Source organism: Podarcis filfolensis (assembly GCF_964270895.1).
Source record: "Podarcis filfolensis genome assembly, chromosome: 9".
In the NCBI taxonomy this organism is placed as follows: domain Eukaryota; kingdom Metazoa; phylum Chordata; class Lepidosauria; order Squamata; family Lacertidae; genus Podarcis; species Podarcis filfolensis.
In genome coordinates, this window is record NC_139610.1 from 2,693,640 (window position 1) to 2,713,125 (window position 19,486).

Sequence of the window (19,486 nt, forward strand, 5' to 3'; positions counted from 1 at the left end):
CGCGTCTCCCCCGCGGCCGAGCCGGGACACGTTCCTCGGCTGCCTCCGACACGGGGCTGGGAGGAGCCGCCTGCGCGCCGCCGCGCCGACTCCGCCGTCCTCTTAAGGTGGCCTCGCGCGCCCGCCGCCCTGCTCGGAGCGCCCGGCCCTCCGCCATTCAGGGGCGGCGTCAGTGCTTGGGCAAGGCGGCGGAGTGTTCCGTGGCGTCTCCAAAAGGGCGCGCCTAGTCCTCATTGTTCCGGAAAAAATTAATACTGGCCGGCCTGCGGATCGCAACAGGTGCTCGCCTCCGGAGCCCGGCCCGCTCCCGGCCGCGGAATATTGCCGCCCTTCCCACTCAGCTCCAACCTTGCCATTGTGCAAAGTGCGTCATTGCCGGCTTGCAGCAACTCCTAGCTGGCCTTGGCCTACTCAGCTCTTACAATGCACACCACCGACCCGGCTACTTTTCTCCTTTGTTCTGCGCCGGGTTCCTCTCTATAAGCTTGTTTACACGTGCAGCAGAATGCGGTGCTTGAAGTACTGGTACAACCAGAGATTCATTTTTGAAGGATTCCCCTCCTCTCAAAGACGCCTTGCAAGCAAGACCAGCAGGGGAAGAACGGGGGTGGACTCCCACTCCACCTCAGGAATTCTTGTGTGTGAAGGGAGCATGCAAAAGAGGACTCTACCACGCGCCCCCTAAAGTGGCACAGGCCACTCTACCCCCTGCCACTCATGTTGCTGCTGGTTTGGAGCAGCCCCTTGCGTGTCAAGGATGTCACCTGTTTCCACTTGGCGTTAGGAGGCAGCGGCTTTCAAACCTTCAGGGATTCTTACTTGCTACTCAGTTATGTTGTAACTGAGGTTCAATACCTATGATTATTGCTCCCATATGATCTAAAACAGGCTTCCTCAACCTCGGCCCGCCTTGTAGTTTTGAGACTACAATTCCCATCATCCCTGAACACTGGTCCTGCTGGCTAGGGATCATGGGACTTGTAGGCCAAAAGCATCTGGAGGGACAAGGTTGAGGAAGCCTGATCTAAAACAACCCTTCAGATCATTCCTAAATCGTTCCTGTGGCTGTACAAGGCTGAAGCCAGTTACAGTACTAGCTCCCCCAGCTCCCCGTTGCCCAAACAGTCTGAATGAAAAAACAGCAACAATTTTCTATGTCCCCAGATAAATCCCATTCAGCCTTGGGTTAAGCATACCAATTACCTCCAACATATTTTTGAATCAGCATTTGGAGATTATTCATCTCAAAATAAGCATTGGGCTGCTATCCTAAATAAAAGATACCACAAGGAGACAGTCTCATCAGACACCCTAACATCATTTTGGTCTAAAGTTTTGTTTTGTGATAAGCTGTTCCAAGTGGCGCTGTACTCAGGTCCACAACTATCTATAGGTATGGGGGGGACATGGGATGGGAACCCCAAACTAAGTTTCTACTCATCCCAAATCCTCTGGGACTCTCTAGCATCCTGCCGAGCGCTTTTCAGTTTTGCAGAAGTAACTGTAAAGTAGGAGTCAACAACCTTTTTGGACCAGTGGGCACTTTTTGAATTTTGAGAGACTGCTGTGGGCATCAGTTACAAAATGGCTGCCATGGTCATGTGGTGGCATAACAAAACATGGGTGCATGGAGGGTTAGGCATAAAAAATTAGAGAGTACACTCTTGCTGCTTCTCCAGCTATCGCCTGCTGGTCTTCTTGTCTGTGCTAAATTGTTGAAATAAATTTTGTGCTTAAATCAGAGAGAATTTTCTTCCAGGCAAAAATTTGGGATGTTCTTCACTTTCCCCATGTATTGGCTTTATTTTAACCACCTGAGACTTCTATCCTAAATCAGCAGTTCCCAAACTCCCTCTCATGCCCTCACAGACCACTTGAATATTGGTAAGGGTCTTCTTGGTGGACCATATTATCATTTGTCTGTCTCTTGAAGCAATTGTAACACACTCTGTGAGATGCTGTGTGATTTTTAATTGAATATTTATTGCTGATTTTATTTCTTGTATAACATTGTATTGAATTACAATTTGAATTCCATAGACTTCATCTAAGAAACAAAAGGAGCAATAGAAATAATATTAAAAGTCAATATGAATATGTAATGCAAATACACAATGGAGCACCTGAATGAAGCTTGAAGACCACAGTTTGAAAAACGATGTCCTAGGCCTCCAAGGACAAATTACAACTTGTGGAATGATGCCTTTGTTTAAAAACTTAAAATAACTTGAAAGTGAAATGTAATTAAGTAGAAATTTTGTGCTTCAGTGGGGGTGGGATGGTTGAATATTGATTGTTGCTTCTTGTATACATATGTGAAAATAATAAAATAACAAGCTATGAATATTTTTAATACTTTTATTTATGATAAAGTCCATTTTGGCAAGCGTCAGTGAGATGGCTGAGCTTGCATTTTGCCACAAGTAGTTCAATGTCAGATCTGATGATTGTCAGATAGTCAGTGCTGAAAAGGCTGTCTCACAAAGATACATACACGCAACAACCGACTGACACGTGTCCAAATGACACATGCACATGGCAGCATCACAGATATTGCTTTGTCAGTAAGGTCTGGATACTCACGTCATAACTGAGTAATTTTGGTAACAAAGTCAAAATCTGGAGAACCACACTTGCAAACGATGTACCTTCGAGGGCCTTGCAACATGACAGTCCAGAAAGTTTTTGTCCTTTTTGCCCAAATACAACTTTGAGTGACATCAGTTGCAAATGGGTTTCCCCACCCTCCCAAACTTCATCAGAAAAGTAACAGCAGTGGGCAAATGTTGACTCGAGCCTAAGCAAATGCATCAAATCACCCTTAAACTATTAGCTGACTCTGGCGGCAGACCTGGCTATGGTTTGCCACAAGGTGCTCCTGCAGGGAGTGGTTTATGTTTCCCCTTTTTTATGGAAAGACACGGCGGGTTTTACAAAGTACATTCAGACGCACAGTCGTCCGCGTTTTCTCTGCCCACCATGAGATGGTGTATTTCCTGCCCCGTTCTGGGCACAACTCCGAAATACGAGCTCCTCGTTTACGACAAGGGCTCAGCTCCCCCCCCCCCCCACTTGCACGTTTAAAACTTAAACCGGGGAGCCGGGTCTACTCGCGGGAAAAGCTGAGAGGAGACACGGGGGGGGGCGCGCGCGGTGGAAGGGGGTGTGGGCCGTTGGCGCTTTTCGTGAGGGGAAAGGGGTGTTTCAGGCTGCGAAGGAGGCGACGGAAGCGCCTCCGTCAGGAGATGGGCAAGAAGCGGGTTGGCTTCCCCTCTGCCGGGGCCCCGCCGCCGCCTCCTGCGAGAGGAGCCACCTTAAGGCGGGGAGGCGGGGGTGGCGCGGCCTGGAGGGAGCCGGGGGAGGCGGAGCGGAGGCCGGGGAGGAGCCGGGGCCTGCAGTGGAGCCGCAGCCCCGGAGCACACGGAGCGAGCGACAAGCGGCAGGAGCGGCAGCACAGCAGCAGCGAGGCCGGGGCCTGCGGAGGGTCTGCCTAGCCGCCGCCCCGCTCGGGAAGACCCCCGGGAGCGGGCCTCAGCCCGGGCAGCAGCAGCAGCGCCAGGCCCAGGAGCCGCCGCGGCCTCCCGTGGCAAGCGAGTCAGGAGGAGCGAGCGAGCGAGCGGCGGCGGCGGCGGCGCCACCCCCGCCCCGCGCAGCCCTCCCGCTTCCTCCCTCCCTCCCGCCCTCCCTCCCCCGGCCCCGGGCTCGCGGGGCAAGAGCCCTCCCTGCGCAGCGGAGGGGATCATCTCGGGGAGGCGGAGGCCCAGGAGGAGCGCCGCCCCGCGCCGCCCCACGCCTCCTTCCCCCGCAGAGGCCAAGGACAGCCTGCGCGCAGCTAGGCCCCGCGTCTGGGTCAGTTGTCCACTCCCGCAAGTTCTTCTTGCCCGCCTCGGCCTCAGACCGAGGATTTAAAGGCCCCTCTCGGCGGAATGGAAGGGAAAGGAGCCCCGGCCGGGAAGGAGAGCTCGTAGCGGCCGCCGGAGGGGAGGGAGGAAGGACCGACCTCGTCTCTCGCGCCGTCGTATTTTTATTTTAAACCGCCGCCCCCGCCGCCGCCACAACAGCCACAGCCACCACCTCCCTCTTAAATTCTCTCCTGCAACTTCAAATCGGTACCTACCTGCTCGCCGACAAGGAAACGAAGCAGATTTTCCACTGGCCTGTTGGAGCCGCCGACTTTATAAATAAGTTCCTCCCGCTAGTCAAGCAAGAAGGAGCAGCCTTCCCTCCTGAGAGCAGGCCCCCCAGCCCATTTTGCTGTCAGATATCAATTGTGAAGGGGAAGGGGACGCTTGACGGGCAGAGGAAACGGGATAGTATCAAACTGCTGTCAGAGAGGAGGACCCGCAGCAGTTTTAAAGGAAAAACAAATACTCCTTGGGATAAACGAAAAAGATGCTTGTTCCCTAAGATTTCTCATAGGGTGTGTGTTAGCTTGAAGAAAATAAGGAACTCTTAATTACCAAAGGAGGTGAAAGTTGTTCCCATTCATAGCTACTCGCCAACAAAGAAAAAGGAGGAGAAAAGACTGACATCTTTCAAGCCTAGTCAGCAGGAGAGAGGAGGAATATATATACCTGTAGCTTAAGGGTTTGGAAACCCAAAGCTGATCTCTACCTCTGTGTTCACAACTCAGAAAAATCCACAGCAGCATCACTTTTGAGCATGAGGCCTATGTGCAGAGTGTGAAGGACATCTCTCGTTGAAATAAGTCCAGGCGCATCCACTGCAGAAAATCTTAACGTGAGTGACAATATTGCATCACATATCTTGCCTTGTCTATTTTTCTGTTTTTTCTCCCCAGCATTCTTTCTTGTTATATTTTCTTTCTCTCAGTATTCTGACTTAGAAGCCTCTATGTCTCCTTTCTCTGTATGTTTTGCTGGCTTGCTTTCTGGAATATGTTGCTTGCCATTTAAAAAATAATAATTCACCTGTTTGATTTTTCTAGTGGAGAGCCTGTCTCAAGGAATTGTAAGCAACACACTGTTTTTCAGCACGTTGGGTCTGGGTAGGGGTCAGGGGTATGCATATATCTTACCATTTAGGAGTCAGTGAAGAAAGATTCACAGTGACTGAAAGTTAATGGGCGGAGTGTGTGTGATTATTTACTTCAGAGGTAACATCACACCATTAATGCAACTGTGCTCGGATGGTGTCAGCATAATCCTGTACATGCTGAACTCTGTGTGAGACATAAGCTTCAGATGATAAGACTATGTTAAGTCTCTCAAGTGTGAATCTTCTTGTTTTTGGTGTATGTTAGGTTAATTCTCTTTCCTTCATTCTTTCAAAGGGGAATAATAGGGATTCTAATGCATGTTAATGATTGGGACTACAGAACCCAGAGATTTTAGCTATTGCTCATTGATTCGTGTCAGAGTATGATCTGGATTTGGACTGAGAAATCCATCTGCAGTATGTGAAATCAAGTGCATTTGAAGGCCTTGCATTCATTCCACTAGTGCCGTCCTTGATTTGATCTTCCTACTTTACTGAGTATTACAGACAAATTTTGGTGCCCATGTCCTGGGATGGGAGAGTTAAATCTCAGGTCGTGGAATCCTTTTGGCAGCAGTGCGTAGTAGAGCAAGTTACACACTGCAGCTGCTCCTGGTAGGAAATAGAAGCCTAAGGGGCGACCACTTCAGATAGTGCTTTTTATAGATTCCATTGACAGTGATCACTTTGAGGAAAAAATAGGAATACTAACTTAAGGTGTACCTCTGACATCTCCATCCACTTTGGGATTAAATCAGTTGAAAAGCAATCTTAAATTCAAAAGATTCCTTGTTGTAATTACTGTTAGAGTATTCCCAGTAAAAGTATTCACAGGAGGAGTTATGGGATTCTTCTGAATGTAATCGATGTAAATTCAAAACTGCCCAATCATTTAAAATTAATTGCCCATGCCTGATTTTTTTTTAACCTGCAGTATTTTAATTGACTAATAGTTAGTTTAATCAATGGAAAGCATTTTGATAAATGAACATAATTCCTCTGCTTAATAGGGAGTGGGTTTCAGGAACAGATTGATTGTTTTTGGTTCAAGTAATTATTTTAAAAAGGCCACATGACAAAAAGGTATTCCTTTCTATGTGAAGGGGGGATGCCTTTTTTAGATGACACTTGCTGTGACATGGGCAATTGCATCATCTGAAAACAGAAGGTATGTCAGAAGGGACCTCAGAAGACATCTAGCCCTAATCCCTGCTTCAGGAAATATATGGCTACAGCATCCTTGATAGGGGGCTATCCAACCTCTCTCTGTAAGAGAGGCAACCACTTTTCAAGGCAGGCTGTAACATGCTTTTTTTCTTTAGAACTACTGCTTTTTCATGTGTGCAGATTTTATGCAGATGTCATTAATGAGCTAAAACACATGAAGTTAATGGACTCAGATTTCTTTAGCTGAGTAACAGCCCTACATTTAAACTTTCACGGAGCATCCCAGTTGGACAGGTAGATTTTTCTGGAGAGCTAAAACGCCCAATATATGGCATCTAAATAGTTCACTGCAAATAAAATAAGAATTTGTCTATTATAAAATTTGGCTGTGGAAAATCAGGGGGGGACAGTTACCTGATCAATGCCTCCAGCCTGTATTTTGGTGGAGTGGTTCAATTGTTGTGACCCAGGTATGTAAGCAAAAGGTGGGAAAAGGAATGTGAGGAAGAAACTTGGACCATCTCACAGTGTACTTCTTCATAACTTTAATTAATGTCCCACAACTTGAAAATCAGGAATCCCCCCAAATATCAGTTTATAGATCTGAGAAAATTAATTAAAAGTTACCTAGATTCATCTTCTTGATATGTCAGAGTAAGCAATCTACTTCCTCTGGCATCTCTTACATAGCACTGAGAATTGTGAACTTGCAAGTTAACGATGATTAGCAAGGATTTTGAGTTTTAATTCCATAATCTATGCATGTTAACTCAAAAGTAAAACAAGTCTGTTTAGGATCATGGCCCAAAAGTCTAAAAAGGCTTGTTGTAAAATAATGGTTATAGGTGAAATTGCCTAAGCAATAATGAAAAATAATTGGAGATGATGCTGGTTCTTTGCATGTTTATTTAATTAGGGTTTTTAAAAAGTAATGTGTCTAAGGCAGAGGGATCAGAATAATGGTCTTTAGAATTGAAAAACAATTTGAAAATCTGAATATTGTTACTTTGAAATCTGTTTGTGATTACCTCTGCCTCTTGTGAAAGTTCTTCCAGTTTATATAGGTGGATGCTTGAAATCCATTTTTAATTGAATTTTGTCTAGTTTCATTAAATTTGTAAGTCCTTTAGGTCAGTGGTGCTCTTGCCTTCTGCCTAGAGGGTTTGAAAACAACATCTTAATATCTCAAATATGTGAATGAATAATACAGAAGAGTGCTTTTGGGCTGGGTCAGAGCCTGCTCTGTCACCATGAGTAGCCACAACCAGAACCTACATACCGGTACCTGGAATTTGGGGCTTCACAGTCAAATGTCACTTCCTGACACAGGCAGGATTGAACTCTCATTCATTGTACCTTTCTATTCAGAAGTTAACGTTTGTCTCAAGCTTGTGCAGATATGTGTGATCTGCTAATGTAACTGAGGCCTAAGCTTCCCATTTTAAAAATACGCTTTAAACTTTTTATATCACACTTTTTCAAAGGTTATTCAAAGTTGCTTAACAACAAAATGTAACTTACTCTAGTTTTGAGTACAAATTATTCATTTTGTATATAATAGTAAAACAAATATCAAGCAAACTTTAAAATGAGTGTGATAAAATAAAATAAAATAGTAATTAATAAAAGTTTCCTCTGTAGCAGTGTTAGAAACTCAGATTTACAGTGGTGCCTCCGGTTGCAGACAGGATCCGTTCCGGAGCTCTGGTCGGATCCCGAAGTTTCCGCAACCGGAGGGACTGCTTCTGTGCATGCATGCGTGGCAAAACCCAGAAAAAATACTTTTGGTTTTGCCACATTCGCATCCTGAAGGATACACAGCTGGAGGTGTGCGTATCCAGAGGTACCACTGTATAAGCTAATTGCCAAATAGCATCTTAAACCTAGGTTATGGTCACCACAACAAAATGTATAGGCACCATTTTTTCCACTGAAAGTTGTTGTTGTTGTTAGTAATTATTAATAATTTCATTTCTATACTGCTTTATATTTTAAATAAAAAATCTCAAAGTGGTTCACAACACATTAAAACATCAAATAAAACAATCCAGAATAAATCAAATTCAAGTTTCAACAAAAATATTACAGACTTCTTGAAGTGACATTCTGCTTTCCCCATATTTACCTACTTAATTTATAGAGATGCCCCATAGCAGAAGTCCTCTAGGAAGCCAGTGTGGAGTAGTGGTTAGAGTGTTGGACTAGGCCCTGGGAGATCAGGGTTCCAATCCCCACTCAGTCATGAAGCTCACTGGGTGCCCTTGGGCCAGGCACAGCCTCTTAACCTACCTCACAGGGTTGTTGTAGGGATAAACTGAAGGGGGGATGAACCATGTACTCCATGGAGAAAAAAGTGGGCTATAAATGCATTAAATAAGCTCTTCTGCTTACCTGCTTAAGAAAGCTAGACCGGCCAGCCAGATGGAGATGTCAGTCGCCCATCTGGCATCTAGAGATCTAATTGGACCTGTGCCAGTTGCAAAATGCACCTGGCACCTAGGGAATTTCTAATGCTGCTCCATAGATATCTAGTTGGTTTTGCGGATGGGAGAAAATGTTGTATGACCTAATTGATTATGGTGCATGACAATGGTACAAGCCTGAGTCTTCATCTTCTTTGGTTCCTTCATGCAGGGTTCTTCATTCGATCCAAGGTAATGATAGAAATGCTGATAGCAGTGCAGGTTTACACCCACTTGACTAGCAGAGTTTAGAACATACAGTAGTGTAGGTTGGCCCGTTTCCGCATATATATAGTCAGAAGCATTAGTTTTGGCCTGGAATTTGGTACAGAAGGGAGATCTGTACAAAGCCACCATGGCTTCTGAATGTGAATGGCATGCTGCCCATCTGCAGAAGATTTTCTCCCCCATTTCTCTGTCTGAGAATATGAGGGAAAGTGCAGGCAGTTCATAAACATACAGGAAGTCCTTTGTATTGCTGTGTGCTGTAATACCTTGACTGTCATTTGAAGGTATCTGCAGGAATGACAGTTAATGTTTAGGGATTTATGGCTTGTAATCCTTAAAGAGGCGGATAGAAATTTGAAGCAGGATGCAGTTCACAGTTAGTTAGGCTTGTCAGCTTTAAAAAAAAAAGGCATGACATGGGATCCAGTGGATCATATGTATGTTCTGATAGTATCTAGACTTTCCTGGCTTGTCAGACTCTAGTAGTAGTTACCTGTTACAGTGGTACCTCGGGTTACAGATGCTTCAGGTTACAGACGCTTCAGGTTACAGACTCCGCTAACCCAGAAATAGTACCTCGGGATAAGAACTTTGCTTCAGGATGAGAACAGAAATCGTGCAGCGGCAGCGGGAGGCCCCATTAGCTAAAGTGCTGTTTCAGGTTAAGAACAGTTTCAGGTTAAGAACGGACCTCCAGAACGAATTAAGTTCTTAACCCGAGGTTCCACTGTATTTATTATTGTTATTTGTCTAGTAGTAGTTACCTGTTAGTTATTATTATTATTATTGTTGTTATTTATTAGTGTATATCTTTCCCCTCACCCTCGTGCCTCCTGGGACTTTTAACCATTGTGCTCTATAGTCAAATACAACCTGGCACATAGTGCTCTGGAGCAGTGGTTCCCAAACTTTTTGATATGGTGAACCACAAGTCCAAATTTACTTGATAATGGTGACCCATCAATTTATTGTCACATAAACTCTGAACCTTATGGCAACTGTTGGTTTTGTGCAGTTTAACTTCAGCTTTGCGTATTCTATAACCATTGCTCAAGGCATCCAAGCAAAAATTTCCTTAATGCGCCTATTCATGTGGAATTTGTTGAAATATGTATAGTCCTTACAAAGTTACTCACAATTTTTTTTTAAAAAAGTGGGAATGTAAGAACACTAATCACAGGATTGCAGGGATTTGCTTCATAAACTATTAAAATTGTTCTAAAAACATACGGTTACAAAATCGGTGTTGGAGATAACAAACAAATGAATATTTTTAATAGTTTTATTCATGATAAAGTCAATTTATCAGTGGGATGTTGGAATCAAATTTTGCCAATGAGAAAGTCAGTGCAGAGTTTGTTAGTTGTTAGACATAGCCTCAAATCTTTATTGATACATCGCTTGCTACTTTTTTTGTCCCCATAGCAGTCATTGCTGAAAAACCTGTCTTGCATGTACTACCAAATGGCAGCAACACAGATATTGCTTCATCAGGAAGCTCAGGATACTCAGTGGTAACTGAGTAATTTTGGTAACACGAAGCCAAAATTTTCATAACTTCAGTTCCGATAATTTACGTTTGAGGGTCCTGTCACACAACATTTCAGTGTGTTGTTTTTCTTTTTGCACAGATAAAGGCAACTTTGAGTGACATCACTCAGATTTCTGGTGTTATTTCAGCAGAAGGATAGTGGACAAATTTTGACAAAGCAAACTTCAAATCCCCTTTGACTTAACAAGTAACTAACCCTGGAAGCAGATCCAGCGGTCGTTCACCACAAGGTGCTCGTACAAAGAGTTGTTGTGAGTGACTATTACAGCTTGCCTCTGATGCGCGGGCTGCTTAGAACACCTTTGTGGCAAACTGTTGCTGGATCTGTCACAATAGAGTAGTTCCCAAGTGTTAAAATGTAAGACTTTAGCCTTTCCGCTGTTCCGTTATAAGTGCCAACGCAGCACTATAAAATGCCAGCAAAATGTTGTAAGAGGTATTCCTTGTACTGGTTAAGAGGGATAAAAGTAATAATTATTTTGGGATAACTTACAGAGCCTGTGACTCACTTGTGGGTCATAACCTACAGGTTGGGAAACACTGCTCTGGAGTGAAGATTTTTATTGTAAGTGTTGCTCTAATTATGGCTCTAACTTTTGAACACTTGACTCTAGTGTTTTAATTTGCCATTGCTGTGAAGAGATAGGGACCCTTTCATTCATCCCCTTGTTATGGTTAAACTGTCCTTTTAGATTTCAGAGTCAATGCTCATAAATATCAACCGTTTATGAGTGTTTACTAACAGAAATTAGCGACAGTGGTATTTCTTCCAGTGTTAGATACTCAGATACATAAGCTAGGCACCAAATGGCACCTTAAATCTAGGTTTCGGTTGCCACAATGGAATGTCTATTCGCCAAGGGGTTGGACTAGATGCTCCTCGGGGTTACTTCCAACACTACAATTCTGTGATCTCAACTATGTTGCTTGACTGTGCCTTGCTCTTATAACAATTCACTTGTCCCAGTATGCAAGAAGAAGAAGAAACATACACAGTGGAAACTATGGACTAAGGCAGAGGTTTCTAAACTGTGGTTAACAACCTGGCACCCAGATATCTCCACATAGTTGCAATTGGACCCATGCCAGTAGCAAAATGCACCTGGCACCTGGAGAATTTCAAACACTGATTTCTGCAGTTTGACCCTGATGGTTGTTTTTGCAACCATAGTACTCTGAAATCAGAGATCACATTTATTATGTTTCATATAATTTTTTTTGCAACTTAAAAAAATGAAAGCCAACCAAAAGTATCTTTACAAAGCTGAAAGTTTAATTTGAGGAACTTGGAGTAGGGGCCATTTAACCCTTTACCTCAGGTCATTTTCCCACTCAGACATTATTCCCCCCTCAAAAAAAAACCAGCGCGTCACATTACAAGTGGAAAAGTAGCTTGGGAGGGTATTTATATTTTGAATGAAAAAACAGCTGGTGGGGCTAGAGTTAAGCAGCTCCCCAGGATCACCATTTCACTACTTTTAGGGTGTGTGTTTTTACTTTAAAAAATGTAGGGGCGAGGTTACATACACCTGTGTGTAGCATCTAGTTTGGCCACACTCTTCAGATGCAAGCCAGAAATAATTTGTGATAAAGTTGCAAAATGTGTGTGCAAAAATCCATGGTATATGCTCTATCACTCATTTTAGTAGCTCAATGACTAAAGCTTTCTATCTGAATATTTTATAGTTCATTCCCCATGGGGCATCCAGAATTTTACAAACTGCAAATACTGTACAATAGGCATAGATAATTGTAGATTTGCTGGGGTTTTCCCAGACTGAACTGCACGTAGTAGTTTTCTTCTTTTTACTCCCATGACACATTGAGGAGGAGACTTTTATCTTCATCTGCTGCTATAGTGTCTCGGTTCAAATGTCAGCTCCCCCTTCCATTTAGTGGGTTTTTTATGTTTATTGCATCAAGTTCAAAATCCTTACCTGAATCTTTTGGGTCTTGAAATTTCTCACCTTCATCATTAATGTTCTCATTTCTTCCTTGTTGTGCTTCTCCCAGCTCTTTCCCTTTGTCAAGGTTTTTTTCTTTGTGTCTGCTGGTGGCATTCATAACACTGTTGTATTTGAGAATAGTCTTTTTATTTCAATAACTAATTCTCCTTCCTACTATCCACTTCTCCCAAAAATGTTTAGTTTTTTGTATCATCTTCTAGGGCAGCCTTCCCCAGCCTGCTTTCCTTTAGATAGTTTGAACTACAACTCTCATCAGCCCCAGCCAGCCAGAGAATGAAGATGTGGAAGACTTCTTTAGCCTGTGCTAACTGACACTTGAGGCTCTAGTGGTCTTTATTTTTGAGTCTGTTTTATTTCTAGCCCTGCAGTGGTTGCAGATGCCCAGTTCAAAATGAGTGCAAAAACATTTTGGCTAGTCTTGGAAGGTGCAGCATAGCTAATCTCACAACCCCATAACAAAGTACTTTAATCCTAATCAGTTATAAGGGGGCAAAATAGTTCATTTAATCTGAACAGAAACTGGGACAAATTCCATAGTAGGAAACATTCTAGTCTAGTCCATCACAGTAAACACAGGACAGTGTCTGATAACATAGACTTGTGCTTCAATGAATCTGTTTGTCTCTAAGGTGCCATAGAACATCTTTTATATCAAAATAGAAATGTATGGCAGGCATGACCACTAATCTCTCTGATGTTTGGTGTTTTCTTGGGGATATGGGGTATCTTCTGAGGGTTTAGAAAAGAAGGGCAATACTAGTTGGCTTTAAAGGAAGGGTGTTGAAAAACAGAGATGAGTTAGTGTGGAATTAGGGTTGGGCAAAGCTCAGCACTAATCAACCCAATATTAAAAGTATACAGGCCAGGGGTTGTGTTCTGGGTCATTGCATGCTTGCGTGAAATTGCATATAATCAGAACACCGAATGAAAAAGCCTGCATCCATCCCTTTTTGTGACATTTTGGGTCACTCCTGGGTTTGGTGTGATGCATGTGTGTGCGGTTATGCACATATCGGACGTGCCTAAAACGGTCACTGCCTGTATATTGTTTCCTGGGCAGTAACTAATTGCAAGCAGCTCCCAACTTAGGCGGAGGTTACGTTTTGCAGGGAGCCTGCTGCAGTACATATAGCTTCCCACCCAACAGCTGTTGAGCGGGTTCCAAAATGGTTCCCATGTGCCATTTTGGAGCCCTCACAGGTCTTTTTTCTGGACTTTAGGCTTACTGATGTCCACTTCAGGCTCAGGGAAGGTCTCCTTATGAGCCACAAAGACTTTCCAGCTCTCTCCTGCCATTTCAGGTTAGAAGCGAATTATTTATTTATTTCCCGGCAGCAAGCATATACACGGTTGCACGCAAGTTGATCACACATAAGTGCGGGGAGGCCTGTATCTTGAAGGGCCAAGCTGAAAAATCAGTGAACACCTCAATCTGCATTTCAGAATGTAGCCTGCCAGCTAACTATGCTGCCACTGACACCACTGACTTCAAATTCATGTTGGAATTTGATATTGTTCAAAAAAGTTTTTTGAGAATTGTTTTACATATTCTTATTTTACTGTTGACTGTGCCAGTCACCTCATGATTGCCACAAGGGTTTGGCATAACACAAAAAGAGAGTACAGGCATTGCTGCTTCTGCCCACCCCATACAATCTTATGCTTACTGTGGGAAGGCAGCTACAACTTGCAAACTTTTAAGACCTTTTTCTTGGTCTTATCTGTATATACAGCTATATAATATAAATTCAAATTGCATTCTTTAATTTGGTGTTGTTAATCTGAGATTAGTACCAGTGTGTCTTTTGACCATATCTGAAAGATCTTGCATTTCTGATTCCATATTCTCAGTCTAAAATTAGTAGTTCTAGAACACTAAGAGTATGTACTAGAATCCTAGGATGGAGCATACCCATGATCCTTTAGAACAGATTAGTTACCCATAACTTCATTTAAACATGTGTTGTCCTCACAATGAGGGTGGTTAAACAGGGTTGTTTTTTCCCCCAGTCTACTTGTAGCTGAAGTGCATTTATTAGTTGCTAATATGTATGTGAGAGTGTTTTTCATCTAGAATAAGAGTAAATGACTTTAGATGCAAAATAAGGATATGAGGCTCTTTGTCCCTGCCTACTTGCCAGGCCTCAAACCCTTGATTCAAGGGTTTATTCTTAGTATGACTTGTAAAACAACCTGAAATACTTTATGGATGACTATTTAAAAATCAAATGATGTTTATTTTTATTCTGTGTTGTGGACATCCAGTTGCTTCAGCATCCTACGCATAAAGGAAAGGAAATTTGGAAAGCCACTGGAAAGTGGCCTGGAACCCCCTTGTTTTACCTTTCTGTTGGAAGAGGTATGTCTTTCCGTGGTACCAGGATGCTGTCTCCATGAAGTCTTGACACAAGTAGAGCTAAAATTCTCTTTGGCATCAGCATCTTCATGGATGAAGCAACTACAGTGGTCTTTGCCTAGTTGCATGTGACTGATGTGTGTGTTCACAGGCAGTAGAACACCAGTGATGAAAACGGTTATTGCCCAGCCCGATGCATTTTAAGGCATTCCCATCTGGAGACCAGTTCTTTTCCTCAGTTGTTGTCCAGATATTTATGTGGTGTTTTTCTAGTCTTTTTCCAGTGAGATCAGTGTTTGTAAAAAGAGAGTTTGAACTTTATCTCTCCCCACCCTGACCTAAATCCCCACCTATAGTATTCTCACTGTTAGATGCAATTGGCCTGCTCAAGCACTTATAACCTCTTGTACCATTTAAAAAAGAAAAAGAAAAAGACTTGCACTCTCAGTTTCCTAGAAGTTCACAGGATGTTGGTACATTTTACAAATAGTTTTCTCTTAATTTACCTAGGAAATCCCCCTTATGTAGCAAGTACAGTGGTACCTCGGGTTAAGCACTTAATTCGTTCCAGAGGTCCGTTCTTAACCTGAAACTGTTCTTAACCTGAAGCACCACTTTAGCTAATGGGGCCTCCTGCTGCCGCCATGCCGCCGGAGCACAATTTCTGTTCTCATCCTGAAGCAAAGTTCTTAACCTGAAGCAATATTTCTGGGTTAGCGGAGTCTGTAACCTGAAGCGTATGTAACCCGAGGTACCACTGTACTACCATGATTTTGGGTAATTCCATTTCATTTCCACACTGATAAGTGTGGAAGTGCCCAATATTGGAGGGGAAAAAGGGTAAAAAATAGGAAACAATGTTTCAGTCTATTCTCAGCATCCAGCTGTGCTGCAGTTCAAGCTGCCAGCCAGCCAGCCAGCCAGCCTTGTAGTGCTGTTAGAACTTTCAGAAGGAGGGGAGTTTTCAGGAACGGAATAGGAAAAGAGACAACATTTTTTTTCTTTCCCACTCTTTTAAAAATTTCCCCGCCTATTCTGGAAAGGGCTCAGGTTTGTGGCTGGTTGCCTTCCAGCCCCTGAACCTGAGCAACTGATTCCGCTATAGTGCATGCAGCAAGGTTTCTGGATAATGGGAAAGGACAAGAAAAATGTTATTTCCTCTTTCCACTTCGTAAATAGCATTGGTAGGACAACCCCCTTCCTAACCATATATCCACACATTTCCAGTTTTAAAAGTCTTCACTACTTGTGAGATACGATGCTTGTCCTTTATCCCATGTGTTCCCCCCTTCTCACTTTTAAATTCACCTTGTTTAGGCGCCATCGTTATTTTCCTTGTCAAATATTATATTTTTAGTATGTATATATATTTGTGAAAATTGAAGAGATGACAAGCTACTGTATGACCCAATAACTATTAGAAAATGCAGTTAAGAGAGCTTGCCAGGATAACAGGAAGAATACGAGATCAAGATGAACAGGAATTTCATAAAAATTGGAATAAATACTGGAAATATATTGGAAATTATTTGTAGATGATATTAGCGGGGATGGAGTAACGCTAACAGCAGTTAATATAGAAGTTTAAAAACAAAGTACATTATTATAGAATTTTTATTTGATACTTACCAAAAGGGTAGAGGGGAGTCCAAAGGTTTTTGTTTGTTTGTTTGGGGAAGGGATATAATAAACTATGTAAATGAAAGATATGTATATCTATACATATATTGTAACATTTATTAGCATGTTTATTTATGTACCTTACTTCTATAAGAAATTGTTTATTTACAAAAATTTGAATAAAAATGTATTGAAAAAAAGAAAAGAAAATGCAGTTAAGAAAGAAGATTTGGGATTAAGTTAAAGATAGTGGGTAAAATGTGTAGAGCTGCCAAACTGTTGTTACACAGATATTTGGTTAATTGACTCATTTACAAAATATAACATTTTGTAAGGGCTTGTTTGATTGATTTATTAGATTGCTTACCCACCTTTCACCATAAGGTCCCAGGGCAGGTTATAACAATAAAAAGCAAGTGTAACTTGATGCGTCTTGTTGAGAGATGAGTCTTGTTTTTATCATCCACCTGGAACAATGTGTTTCAAGGTAACGTTCAGTCTGATACCCAATTTTTCATGAACATGAGAAGAATTTTTTTCTTTAAAAAGACAAAGCTATCTGGTACTTGGAACTGCTACACTGCTTGCTTCTTGATCAATGGTTTTTATAAAAATGCTTCAGAGTTGGGGTGGGCAGGAGGTAGATCAGGATATATCAATGGCTTCTTGAATGATGGCTGGATGATTTGCAGTAGATGAGCAAGGATTTCTGACTCCCAATTTTTTAACTATAGCAACAACACAAGTTTTTCATTCCCCACACATTAGAATTTGAAAATCCCTGGTCTATAGTAACTCAGGTATAGTTTAAACAAAAACATTTTTTCCTTCCAGTAGCACCTTAAAGACCAACTAAGTTAGTTCTTGGTATGAGATATCTGAAGAAGTGTGCATGCACACGAAAGCTCATACCAAGAACTAACTTAGTTGGTCTTTAAGGTGCTACTGGAAGGAAAAAAATGTTTTTGTTTTGACTATGGCAGACCAACACGGCTACCTATCTGTATCAGGTATAGTTTGTACTTCGTTCAGGTCATCCAAGTGTGTGGCCTGTCGGGTGGAGTAGGTAATTTACTCCCCTCAAAGCCATCATTTTGAATGGGCTCTGCCACTCCAGCTACTGTTTTGCACCTGGCTGGCTGTCCTGCTTATAACCTTAATGCTTTCATCACTGCATGTGAAAAGCTCCTCAAACCCTGTTGTGTGAATTCAGAGGCATGGCTTGCCATGGCAGGATGAGGCAAGGATGAAAGAATTTAGCAGAAGAGCAGGACAAGCAGAATACCACCTTCTACCAATCAGTGGAATTCACAGTGCAGGGAATCTGAGACTAGGGACCGGATTCAGTTTTCACCCTAAGGTCACACATGTTAGTCACTTACATTGAAATATGTTAGTTGTTTCATGCTGAAAGGTAGCGGCATATTTATTTTTTTCCCCCATTGCCTTTCTGAGCCACACAAATTGCCTTGTGAACAGGGTTGTATATATGCTAAAATCCATGTAAATGTAGAAAAACCACAGAATGTGGTAGAGGGCAAAAGATTCCCCTCAAATCTTGTCATACGTATGTAATCTCATTTGTGGGTTAAGGGTTACCTCTTTCTTTGGTTGCAAGGGCTATCAATTGCTTTCTCTGCTCTTCACTTTCAGTCCTTCCGAAACAGCTTCTCTGACTTAGAGGAGAAATACTCTAACATTGAAAGCTAAAACTGCTTCTAGATCCTGGAAGAATCAAGAATGTCCTTGGCTCTTTTATGGGGAATTAGTATTATTACAATAATACGTTGGAAAGAGATTATATTTAGCTTAATGAGATAGCATTGCTGATATCAATAGGCTTGGATTGATATTAACCTGAATATGTTTTAAAATTGGCATTTGCCTCTGACAGGGGAATTAGGGGTGATGGACTTGAGCCCCACTAGACCATTTTAGAACTTGGCACCATTGAAATTATGATTTGGTAAATCATCATAAACCTTTTAATCCTGTAGTAACTTACTTCACTGCTGATATGGCTCAAGGGGTATACATAATGATTGCCCAGTGGTATTCATACATCATTGTACAGTGGTACCTTGGGTTACAGACGCTTCAGGTTACAGACGCTGCTAACCCAGAAATAGTACCTTGGGTTAAGAACTTTGCTTAAGGATGAGAACAGAAATCGTGCAGCGGCAACGGGAGGCCCCATTAGCTAAAGTGGTGCTTCAGGTTAAGAACAGTTTCAGGTTAAGAACGGACCTCCAGAATGAATTAAGTTCTTAACCCGAGGTACCACTGTACTGTCAAATTGACCAGTGTTTTCACTATATATACCGCTAACACAGAGGCAGTAGCACCAGCCCACCATTCTAAGGTTGTTGTAAAGACTGATAAAACATATGTGAAATACCGTTAAAGGTTATGAGTGTGACAAGCGGGTCTAAGCTAGCAGATGCATACACGTTTGAGAGTGTAATGGAACAAGTACTGTTGAACACTTGTGTAAGTCCTTAAAGACCAGATAGGCTCATTTTGTGTTGTGAAAGTAGTGGTGTAGAATACATTGAGTGCATACATGTTTGGATTGGGGCAACTGCTCCCTGTCATCCTAAAATACCTGGTTTTTTAAAAAAGAAACAACTAATTGTTACGTTCATTCGCTGATGGGTGTTTCCTTGCCTCAGCTAGACTGCTCACAAGAGAAATAACCTGCAAGGGAAACTAAACCTTCCCCTCCAGGTGGTCATTCAGCCACTACTTGTCTGCTTATTAATTAATCTGTTAGCTGAGCTTGTTAGTTGCCAGTCTTTTAAATGTATATGAAAGTTCTGTACTGGAGAGAAGTGTTGCTACAGAGCTATCCCTTTTCTTCCATCGAGGTGCCCTTCCCCCAAATTAGCTGGGTAATAGTACAGGTTGCAGAGTTGATCTCAGAATCTTTGGGCGAGTGCTATCCCTGCCTCAAGCAGTAGATTTTATTTAACACTAAGGGCAAAAGAATGAGAGCCAGACAGATGCAGCTCATGAGGTAGAATCTAGCAGGCAATGCTCTTGTGTAGCTGCTGCTCATTTCATGGGACTTGTGCACTCAACATGGTGGCTTAACCTTTCAAGGCATATTTCACTCCTCTCATGTCAGAAGCACTGT

The 19,486-nt window shown here is 42.5% G+C and overlaps 1 protein-coding gene and 1 long non-coding RNA gene across 3 annotated transcripts in view; both read left to right on the plus strand.

Moving 5' to 3' along the window:
* Window positions 1-3,182: 3,182 nt before the first annotated feature.
* The window catches only part of FOXJ2 (forkhead box J2), a 31,880-nt gene continuing 15,576 nt past the window's right edge, over window positions 3,183-19,486 (plus strand). The window contains exon 1 of one of the 2 annotated variants that reach the window (XM_083630516.1): window positions 3,183-4,740. The gene's annotated coding sequence lies outside the window, so the exon portion shown is untranslated. The remainder of the gene's footprint in view (window positions 4,741-19,486) is intronic. The other variant, XM_083630515.1, reaches the window with a different exon arrangement.
* Window positions 16,812-19,486, plus strand: part of LOC310770353 — a 571,729-nt gene continuing 569,054 nt past the window's right edge. The window contains exons 1-2 of the long non-coding RNA XR_014552103.1: window positions 16,812-17,150; window positions 17,361-18,522. This is a non-coding gene — a long non-coding RNA (uncharacterized lncRNA). The remainder of the gene's footprint in view (window positions 17,151-17,360; window positions 18,523-19,486) is intronic.